The sequence below is a fragment of the Anticarsia gemmatalis genome, chromosome 9 (assembly GCF_050436995.1).
Source record: "Anticarsia gemmatalis isolate Benzon Research Colony breed Stoneville strain chromosome 9, ilAntGemm2 primary, whole genome shotgun sequence".
In the NCBI taxonomy this organism is placed as follows: Eukaryota; Metazoa; Arthropoda; class Insecta; order Lepidoptera; family Erebidae; genus Anticarsia; species Anticarsia gemmatalis.
In genome coordinates, this window is record NC_134753.1 from 9,258,667 (window position 1) to 9,271,052 (window position 12,386).

The following is a 12,386-nucleotide window of genomic DNA, read 5'->3' on the forward strand; positions in this document are numbered from 1 at the left end:
CATTGTTAAAACTGCTTTATACGTTTCAGACTTCCACGTACTTTGGTATTCATAGTAAATAACTACTACAATAATGGAACACTCCTTGTCCACGAGCAATATTCCAGGTCCCGCCAAAAGACGTGGGATATCGGAACTTAGTTATAAAACCAATCAATCAATAAAACGTTCGAGTTTACTTTGCTACAGTAAACAAACATTTGAGGATAACATACGAGATATTATTTTTAGAGCAGACCTAAAAAACTGTATATCTAACTGAGGACAAAATATTTTTCTATTCGCACCCACAATGTGACGTAAAAGGAAGCCGTTGTTTGCGCGCCTGAAACGGGTTAGAAAATCATGTTTAGGTTCATACATGTCATGTACTTTCAGGGTGAGGTAGGCTAAGACGCCTGCAGAATATCAAACAGGCCTCCGTATAGGTTTAATTAAAACCGTTCCGCTAGTTCCTGAACAAGTAACTACATATTGTGACAATCTCATTACAAGTGTACAATAACTGTTTTACGCCAAATTGTTTGTTCATTTGTTTACGTTTAAACGTGTTCAGCTCTCAAACAATTGTATTTGTCCACATGGTGATAGTACGGGAAAATTTCGTCGAAAATTAATTGTTGTACGAATTAATCGAACCTAATTACATTTTTCGTTTATCGTAAAATATTCACGTAGGATTCAATAATTGTAAATACTACTGAGTAAAAAGCAGCGTTCACTTTTATAATAATTATTTATAGATTCTCTATAAAGTTTGCTTGTAAACCTAAAAGCCGTCAGGCGTTTTTAAGTGTGTGTACTTTCATAGACGGTGGCCTTCGAAATGCGATATGAGAAAGTTTTAAAAGCGGCACACTTAAGCTAAGTTTGGGCGTTTAGAACTTTTTTGGCAGAATGTTCAGACGGAAATTATTATAAGCATAGTATGGGATACATAGATAACTATATTAAACGTTAACAAAGCTGCAGTAACTATGTTATTACTGGTTTACTATGAAAGCATACGGTATTGATAGTGGCGCCGCATAGCCGTACACGTTCGACGTAAGCTGTGTCGAACTGTCACGACCGTTATCCACACGGAACCGTTTGTCCCCGAGACCTAACCACTTAGCACACCTCACGCACCCGGTTTACTATGACACTGTAATTAATTTGCTTTTTACTAGCCGCCCTCAAAAGGGCTAAGGCAGTACCGCGACGTATAATGTTTTGCTTAAATAAACGTATAATATATTTCTTGAATTACTTATCCCGTTTTACCTTTTTAAGAATCCACAGAAGAAGTATTAATGTGGCAGCCGCACGAAGTCGTATATAACAGTAATAGCTAGTGAGATTAGTGATATAATATATTAAACTACTACCCCGTATTGGCGAACGTTTTTCATTGAGCTGCGGTGTAACGAATTTTAAGAATACTTATACCAGTTCTCCTTTAAACTTGCTTTTAAAAACCAGTCCTGATGAATTCGTTTTATTACGCGTATAGTAGATAGATTAATTCAAATGATGTGAAGCTCATAGGTGTATTAATCGATTAGTTTTATTAACGGAGCTTTTCAAGTGGTTTGCTTCACGGAGGTTCAAAAGCACCAGGTTTAACGTGATTACTTCATTTAATATGCACCATCGCTGTTAACATGGCCCGTGTAATTATCCTTTTGAAACATTAACCTATATAGAAAGTTTATGTATAAACGTTGATAAATATCTTATAACAGTACATTAGTTACTATTAAAACAAAAAGATTTTTACGACGAGGCATTAAAATAATGATTCAAGTAGGTATTGTAGTTAAGGCACTAAATCGAAATAGGTCACAATTTTTAAGATATTGGAAAAAAAAACAATATTGCTTAGAACAAAAAAAATATTGGAATCGAAATCTAGATTTAACGACTCAGAAACGAACGTTAATTGCGCTAATAGGTACAGCTGAAGTTGGCTGGCGCTTTTATTGTGAACCGATAGAGTTTCTTGAAACATGGCGGAGGCGGAGGCTAAGGCATGTGGCCGACTTTTTAAATGATAAACATACTTATAATTGTGGCCATGACGCACACGCATGAGACGTCAGAGTACTCATGTGTTTCAATCTCAAATATTTATAGTTTAAAATCAGTTTTAAGTATTTTTGGCCTGATTTTTTAGCATTGATTTTTCAGTAACGCAATTTTTAATCTTACTCAGCATCCTATGAGTCATTAATCTATTGACATAAATGACGTATGATATCCTTATTCGAATGAGTAAGTGAGCTTAAGATGACTGTATGTATATTGCTCAACAGCATTGGTCATTGACGAAATAACCTTAACCTCCATTTTGTCACGGCTTATCTTCGAACGGAATCTTTTTGAAAATAGGATTTAGCTTAACAATACCTAGATTGTTTCGAGTTAAGTTCTCGAACTAACAGAGGTCTTTCAACGTAGCGCTAGGTTTTGCATAGAAAGCAGTGTTTTCAGTTTGATAGATGATATCACCAATCCGATTACGATTGGCTATAAAATTGCAATCTGACACGAAGCCGGGCGCCCGCATGCTCCCACGGTCTCGTCTTACCACTGTGTGCGTCTTCCCACCACCGCTTCCCACTTGATCACACAACTTGGCCTGCCATTAACAATGCGGAACACGTGTGTCCAAGTGCCATGTATTGTATGTGTATCAACTACAACAAACACTCGCCTCATACATACAGACACCAGCCTAAAATAAATATAGAACAGCTTTTATTGTAAGCTAAAATTATATTGTCAATACATCGAGAGGTCAACTGTTTCAACTATAGGGCTCAGTAAATAATTTCTAGTGAACTGAGAAATCCGAATCAGAAATACGCTATTATATTCTAATAATAAATGATTATGTTAATCAGTACGCCGATGTTCCGTATTACCATACGATACATGTTATATTATTCCCTACGCAATATTCCATATTCAAAATGGTTAACATTAATAGTTAATTAGTTTTAAAGCTAAATAATATTTGATTGGTAATGTAAGCTGAACTAAAGATAATACAAGGTAAAGCAAACATAACATTGTGAAAATCAGCCCCCGAGCAAATCTTCGCTAATACACATTTTCAGTAATGTAAGCGTCTTCTCATTAACGGGCGTAGTGAAGTAAAAGTAAATGTAGAACGATTCTAATTAGTACATTGAAAAGACTAATATATTAACATCGAATTTACAAGAGCCGCCGTGGCGTAACAACGATCACAACAAACTGTGACACGAACACGCTCCGTCGCAGATGATGTGATTATATGAAACAATACATAGTGCGAAAATACATCACGCTTTACCAAAGAATGAAAAAATGTATGGTCGACTATGTCCTTTTTTCAATTTATATTATCAATAAAATTCTTTCACATAAATGGGTGCCATTTGTTAGTCGGGCCGGGAGCGCGGCCAACCGCTGTCGCCGTTGACATTCAATGTTGATTCAAATGCGTACACGTCCCGACAATCCGCGAACCGTACTTATCTACACGCAATTTATTCTAATATCGCTAAAGTATTATAAAATGTAGCCTTTTATGTGCACTAGGGATGTCACGATTATCTGGATTTGACGTCCGTGAAAACCCTAAAAGTACGAAAATTCGTAACATCACTACGTGTGCGTGGTGCCGTAAAAGTAAATGCCATATTCCTGGCAATTTTCGTCCATATAACTTTATATGAACTGTGGTTACTACATTTTTTGCATATTTCTCAAACCGATTGTACTGAAACTTTCAAACCACAAATAGAAATAATATGAAATTGATGGATAGATCTGCCGCTTCGGCGGTAGATTGAAAACACTCCCGCATTTAGTTTAACATCCAATGAAAAATTATGATTGAAACGCGGAGTTTAAAGCTTCTTTGTTTCTTTGAGACAACTGAACTGTCTAAAGATTATTTATGAATAGCTTTGTGAATTTATATTTTAATAAATTTCAATCACTGTCAAAGGCTGTTTGATCAATTTTAATCTTTCGTCGATTATGCAATATAAGAAATCAACATTTGCTTTGCTTTGTTTGACAGCTTTTTGGGGACAAAATAACAAATTGCTCGGTAGTTAGAAAAGCGAAATAAAGTGTCGTAGTAAGGCACGTATCAATTTAAATAATTGTTGGTTGTGCCGCTAAACTTCGTGAAGTCGGCGTTACTAATAATGGTCGGGAGTGTGGACGAGCGGCCGGGCGGAGTCGGTCACATATTTGTCACTCGTTCAAAAGCTTGACACTCGACAGCCTTATCTTCCGGAAGTCATAACATGCTAATTACCTCAATTAAAAGTCATAATTTTGCGTTCTCTTTTCATGGTTTAAATTGAAATGCGTCCAATGATTTCTTGGTACATTGAGCTCTATATGTTGTAAAAAAAACGATTTAATATTTCATGTTATGATCCAAGTATTTGGCAGAGTCGTGTAGTTATGTGCCAAATTCTCACTCAATACATGCATAAAATTACATAATGTAATACATTTTCATTAGTTTGGTCCGCGGCCGTATTTGCATATACGGTTGTGAGCCTTACTAAGTACATTGACTAATGTCTACTGCACAGTTATGATAAATATACCTACTAAATAAATGATACTAACGTAAGTACCCACCCACAAAAATACGCACAAATAAAACTTTAGCTCTTTTTCGTAATTAAATTGCCCGAGCTTATTTTTATCCACCTATTATTCTTTTATCTCTCTAAGCTAAAATAGTTGGCGCTATATACCTATATAGTTAATAATATAATTTACATATTTATATTAAAATGCCTTCAGATAATTATACATATTAAGAACTTGATTGTAGAATGGCTGCCATCAATATTTAAACGGTAGTTGGTCACTACACGCGTCTGTGACTTATCGAGCATAGGTACACTGTTGTTTGTTACGGAATTATATATTATTTTTACGAAAATCACAAAAAAGTGTCGTGACGGGTGTCTTATGTATAGATTTAATTATTACTTAAAATAAATGTTTACTTTTGACGTTGTGTCGATAACAAAAATGATGTCTGATTTCCTTAAATAAGTGGAAAACCAAATTCTGTTGAAGAAAATTATGTTAAACTAGCTGACCCGGCAAACGTTGTTTCGCCATAAAAATTAAATAAAAAAACATTGTCCAGCGGACAAAATTGTGAATCTAAACCATTCTAGGATCCCCTTGAACACACACAAAAAAATTCACCAAAATCGGTCCAGTCGTTTAAGAGAAGTTCAGTGACACTTACAGAAGAATTATATATATAAATATATACTCTAGAATTTAACTATTGTAGTGCCATCCGGCTCAGTGAGTTCGTGCTCCGGCTAGTTACTTATTCGTCTTTTGCTTTTTAAATAAACTTAAAGCAACATCACAATCAGTATAGTCAAGTCACGAACGCTCTACAAAGTAGGTATATTTTCCGAGCGAGGGCTAAGATGTCACCGCGGCTTAAGTCAACATCGGACACACGACAAAGTTCCGTTCAATTTGTATTGATAGTAATAATGATAAACGGTACCCTATTTATCTTTATCGTAAAAAAAGCTATTCATTCTGTTTGTCTACCGAAAATAACCACGGATAATTTCGCCCGTAAAATTACCGTGCGCTTAATTGTGCTATTAGCCCTCGAACAAAATCAATACACATTAATATAATAATAAATTAGGCATGAATGTACAAGACTTTTAGTCAAGTATTCTCGTAGTTGGTGAAGAACGCGTAGGACGTTGAGTTCACGAACGTTGCTCCATAAATCAAAACTGAAAACGTACGATAGGTATACGGTATTTGTTGACCCAGTTTTACTTTTGATTGCATTACTTTGTATATTTAAAACGTATATTAGAACGTGTTTGTTTGTACGCGGCTGCAGATGCTAAGAAAAGAAGCTCGATTAAATAAACTCTTACATGCACTTGTTTATTGATACAAGGAAATGATGAAATTGCTGCCGACCAGTGTTGAGTTACGTACGATCTAATAAATATTAGCATACAGATACTCTTACATCGGTATATTTTCACTTTTCAATGTTTGCACCGGTCTTCCGTAAATTGAAGTTAATTAGTCACGGACTTGCACACGTACATATACACTTCTACAACCGCATATTTACAAGTCTTTTCTCAATCGCTAAAGGAGGAGTCGACTCTATCTACTTATTTTGTCTCCTACAAAAGTCTCTTTGAAAAGAGACCCTACTTATGAGTACGTTTACTTCGGTATCAAGTACTAAATACTAACAAATATTTATTACACAATCTAATAACTGTAACAATTTTTATAAATTCTGTCAGTTCTTGTACAATTTTCGCTTTTCCCCAATTTGTCTGGGTGTTATATCCTATTAGACGGTCCTTTGTTTTACAAGTCAGGGATCAGCTAGGAACAAAACAGGTCATTTAATGTATATCACGTGCCAATATCCAGATATGGCCTTGCAGCTATTGTTACCGTTACATTTACTCGCCCTTACTGCCTCTTACTATTTCAACACTAGTGCTTATTATACCAACTCAACGTGATCAAATTACCTAACGATATACTATCGGCCAGTAATATGATCCTATCAAATAATTTAAAAAGGGCTTATTCTTAGATTATTTTAATGGAGGGTTTAACTATCTTTATCATTTAAACTACGATCGCGGAAAACTGCATTCTTAATTAATGATAAGTAAGAAGCGGAGGTTCTTATAAAACTTCATGCATTTTTAAAACGCGGAGAGAGCTTTGGCATTATAGCGAGACAGGACCCAGAATATTTTTAAATTTATGGCTGATTTTCGGTTGATATTACTTATCATAAAAATATTGTAAGAATAAATTTCCATGATGACGGGAATGAAACAACCAAACCATAAAAATAACCTTTCCGCAAAAGTTGACTGGAAGAGGGTTTTTGTATTTTACGTTGGCGACGTGATCGGAACATCAGATATTGGTTTAAAATAGAATAGATTACTGGTACGAATAATGCTTTTTTAAGTATCCTGATAACATTTTGATAGGACTGGAGTGCTCGTGTCTTGCAACAATAACAAAAATATTAACGAGTTTAAAATATTTACCATTTTTGGAGCTGTTAAATTTTTTATCGCGCCTCTCTTGCTACGAAAGCGGAGCGTGCGTCACGGAGGTTCAGGCACAAAGGGATAAATACCTCGGTGACAGGACATTTGCCCCGAGCCTACGCTATTTTTCAACGGAGTTACGGGACCTTGTTTGCGGCGAAAGGAAAGCAAACATTCTTTTAGATGGATATAAGTTGAGACTATTGGGCGCAGGACAAATTGAATTCCGAATTTGAGGATAATCTACTTCGAAAATTCTTGGAATGATTGGAGTGAAATAATTTTATTGTAAAATTAATATTTGTTTGCCTCTTTAACAGTGCACTTGTGTTAGTCGTATTACTGTATCTATTGGTTCTTAAGACTTTTTTAAGTTCTAAGCAAAATAAATGGCGTCAACGAAATCTATTGACTTATTTTTGATACATAAATCCCCTATCGTGTAACTCATATAACATAAATAAAGTTCGAGATAATTCGTCATCTTTTCGCAATTTTGCAATTCTTTGCTAGCTTGTAGTTACACTAATTGGCCAAGTAAGAAAGTACGGTGCACGTAACTTAACGTTATTTAACTTTTAACGTTTTACATTCAAAGTGGGCTCTGAGCAATGCTGTATAACATAAAAAGGGGTGTAAAAGAGAGAATTTCTTAAATTATGACCAAATATTCTGACGTTGCATTTTATTACGAGCGGATGAGGGAAATTGTTATAAGTATTTCGCAACCATACATCACGGAAGGTACGTATATAAATTAAAATACGATCGTCGAGTCGAAGGGTGGGTGAGAAATGCCCCATCTTCACAGCCAGGTACCACTCCAATGAGTACCTTTAATTGAGGTGAAAATAATTATGCCAGTTATATCATTAATCAAAGTAGAGATGGTCTGGTGGTGAGTCCGTTAGACTGCCAAGTCACAGGCTTAGGTTTGAGCCCCGCTAATTACTCTAAACGTTATATTAAAACAAATGCGGGAACAATTTATTACACGTTTCTGTGTTAGAATACCTCATGTTATCGTCTAAAGTCTTTACCCACAACGACTAAAGATCCAAAAACTTTGTTTATAACCGAGCCTGGTATTATAATTACCATTAATTATGATAAAATTACTACTTGTGAACGAACCCAAGCAAACATCGTCGTTATTCCTTCCACTCTAAAGATGAAAATTCTTTGAGCATGTAATTTACTTTTACCCCTTAACATTTTATTTGATTAGGAAAATTTTCTTCGCGAAATCTTTAATTCACTTCTTAAGCAGAGTTTTCTTTTAGAAGCCTAATCTTAATGAAAACAGATTTTGAATATCTGACAGAAAAACAATTTACTTTTTAAATGAAAATGTTAAAGAAAATTGCTTCAAGATAATATCTATTGGAAGTAAAAATATAGTTGTGTAATTATTTCACGATTTATTACCATACATCATAGATTGTGTAGTACGTCGGTGGAAAAAATTGCTGTGAATAATTCCTTTCGTAAAATGGAGGTTAAACACAAACTCGGTGGTTATTTTAATGTACAACGCGGTATATACGACGTACTACGTACATAATATTATGTAAGTATTATCGCAACATTAATAACCGTGTCTAACACCTTTTTGGGTCATGTCAGATACACACACGAGTTTTCAGGCTACACACATATTAACAATTAGTACTAGTCTTTCGTTCTATTTGCTTCTTAAACGGTTTTTCTACGTAATTAATCATGTGCTCGCTAGTTTCTGGTCGGCGGTAACTGAATTAACTCGGCGACGACTTAATGAAAACTCGTTTAAGGAAAGGGTCAAGTAACAAACTAAGCAACCTCGGTATTTCACGTACCTACATTTTATTATGTAGGTACGTTAATTTATTGTGATTAAAACATTTGAATAATAGCTGGGGTAAAGGTATTAGAACATAAATCTTATAGTGGTTGAGGTTTTATGTTACTACTTGCTGTTGCTGCAAATTTCAACGAATTTTCTGCTGCAAATTTTAAAACCGACACGTAACAACATCTCGGCGGAAGTTCGTCCAATACCTCTGTAACACCAAACGTACCTTCAGAAAATGCTTAACTAAGCTTGTTTTTGGAAAATCAAGCTTATCTGATTTTGATTCTATAATAGTCTAGATCGATGAAATTTGGTTCGAAAAGATAATGTTTAACTAAAAACATATATTTTTAAAGCCTAACCTCAAAACCGTCGGAATGAAACTATTATTTTGTAGATTTTACACGTTGAGTAGGTAAACGTCTTTGAGGTCAGTGTGATGTGAAATTTCCCGAAGCGACAAAGAGAATGCCTGCATCATTGTTGTCGCGAATTCGTGTCATTTGCAATTGTAATTGTAACTGAGTCAGCATTAATTTCTTCCGCAGACCAACAACGCTTTAATTCACACACGTTCTTGTAGTTACGTTTACAAACCTGTTGATTTGAATTTGAATAAGATGATTAACATCATTTATTTGGTACGTTCGTACTTGTGATACGCATAATATACATATTATATTAGCCTGAACTCGTTTTGTCGTAGGCCTGCGCTTAAGTTAACGTGTCACGTTTTATTCACCGCAGAGACACAGACATTCACGACAAGCAAAAATTCCAAACTGAGTATTGTAATCGTGGCGTTGCGTAACACGTTCAACAGATCGCTCAAAAATACTATTTCGTCGTGTTTATTTTAATGAAAACGTTTATGAACAGAGAAAACTGTATAGTTTGTTTACTGGAGCTCATTTAAACTATGTTAATTATAAGTTAACGTTTACGTTAGTCCACGGCGAGGTGGTATGGGTGGGTGTTGATAGTTGTGCGCGTGATAGGGTCCAGTGGCTCGGCCGAAGCTCGCCGGTAGCAGGCACTGGCGCACGCGACCTCGTGTCATTGACCGCCGCGCGCCGCTTGCGCCCGCGCCGATGCCGTTGCTGCTTCTACGAATGGGTGTCATGCTAAGGTTGTCAAGTTCCACTTCACTTGAACATCCGCTTTTAACAAAAGGAAAAACCAACATTAATGATTTACTTATCTAAACAAACAATCTAACAGTAACTTCTGAGTAACGACTCCTTTGACTCATTTCTTAGCAATTCTTGTCTAACAAATAACCTAATTTGTAAGGTATATTTATTTTCGTCTTCTTATATAACAATCATTATAATGTTAGAAAGAGAATGTAATTACGATTATACAGAATAAGAAACAAATTGTAAGTGAAATTATTTTGACATCCCTAGCTTCAATCGTTTAGATATACCGCGAGTGAAAGAGACAATCTTTCGATATGTTTCTAACGAAACCGAAAGAGATGGCGACAATCCAGTTGTGGAGATAGAAAAAGAGAAACCAGTGTGAGAAAAAATACGTTAAGTCAGCTTAAGTTATTGTAAGTTTCGAAATATGTTTGTATATTATGGTGAAACAATATTGACGATAAAAGGAATATGGTAGTGGAAAATATTATGAAAAGATTGTGATGCGATTGTAAGCGGTAGAAAGAATGTTATGAAATGCTAGTAGTCTCACCTTTAGCATTTGGCCCATTCACACTACGAAATAGAGATTAGAATGCGATTCCGAGAAGTATTTCAATGAAATTAGCATAAGATGAGTAATACCACGCACTGCGTTCTTAGAAAAAAATAAGGAAACGAATATAAAATCAATTAGATCCTTTCTGTTCTCAGTTGAAGGTTATTTTGTGAAATAACGCTTCCAAGAAAGGATGTTTAGGAAAGCATTTAATTAATCTGGAATTTAAATTTGGGCTAAAAATCTAATATCACTTTGAACTTTGCTTTTATAAAATAGAATATACCGTTTTCCAAATTCCAAGTTAACCCTAACATAATGTATTATTGTGAAACACAGCTTATTTTAAGGCACATTCGACAAATTTTAAATTACTTATTGAATTGTACACATTTCAAAATAATATTAATAAAACATTTTCGATTAAATGTGCTTCGTAGAAGCAGTTACTGTGAAATTTTGTTCTTTATTATCGTTGCAGACAAATACGGCTATGAATAAATTCCGGAGTCTGATACAAGTTGGAATTGTATTATCATCTTTTTGGTAGAAGTATGTGAATTTAAAAACCGCGCTTTGCATTCAGTAATTAGACAGCCATATAATATAATAACAACTGAACGAATAATTTGCTTTTGCTGAATAATTGAGATATGTCTAGTAATATTACGCGCACGTGACAATTTGTCCATATCAAATCAGTGGAACGAATTCATGTAGCAATCAAATGATTGTAACAAATAACATGTAAATAATACAAACAAAAACTGAGTTACGTGCATGGATAGCTGTTTTTTTTATTCAAAAATCAAATAAGAAACGGTTCAAATTCAATTTCCTTCGTTATTCAGGGTGTACTTTTTGCCGGCCTCGTGTTACTCCTGTATTTCGACGAAAAACGCTTCTATTTTAGTGGCAAAAACTGTTACTTAGGTCTTGACATCTTCTAAAACGAATTTCGTTATGGCAAGAAAATTAAATTAAATAAAACTTTTCACTTTATTTATCTACTATTTTACTTGGCTCGTGCGCTCAAACCCGCAATATTACATTCTGTTCGCCAAAATTGAACATTCGTATAAAGTTCCCGAGTCCTCAATTTGCTGATTCATGTATTCTCTTAAATCATACAAGGTATTATTTAATAAACGCATACCCCAACTCATTTTAAAAATAATAAATCATTGCGGGAAACCTGTTTCGTGTTATTAAAACTGGGAATACATAATGATTGTACTTTTGCTCCGTATATTCGATTTTCACCTGTTAAAGCGATGTTTCCTTTTGTGTTCGAACAACACAAATAACCAGAACAGGATAGTTAATAAATTAACGTCTTGCTTATTTATGCACTGGATAGAACGTGTAAAATCGATTAGCACTTTGCAAACTGAGCGTTCAATTGTTTATCGAGTACTACTCCGTCTAACCCATCAAGACTTGCGCATAGTTTTACCGTTAAACTATGGTTTTCAACTTGCGAAGAGTTCACTGGAATAATATTTGTAGGCACTTACATACATTTAGTTGAACGTAGGTACGAATTCCTCGCACACCATTTGGAAACTTCTCAAACAGAGATATATGGGATTCTGTTCCATCTTTCCGGATTGATGAGCAGTAAGCTTTAAAGTAAAGTGGATTTTAAATTTTAAAAGATGGGTTTTCTTGACAAGGATGTATTACATGATGTTGGCATAATGTTAGTCTATTGAATAAGGAAATATATTGTGTTTACTATGAAAGGGTCT

General features: G+C 34.9%; 1 protein-coding gene across 1 annotated transcript in view; it reads left to right on the top strand.

Annotated features, from left to right (window-relative positions):
• ed (hemicentin protein echinoid) overlaps window positions 1-12,386 on the top strand; it is a 59,938-nt gene that overhangs the window by 22,387 nt on the left and 25,165 nt on the right. The gene's annotated exons all lie outside the window — the stretch shown is intronic.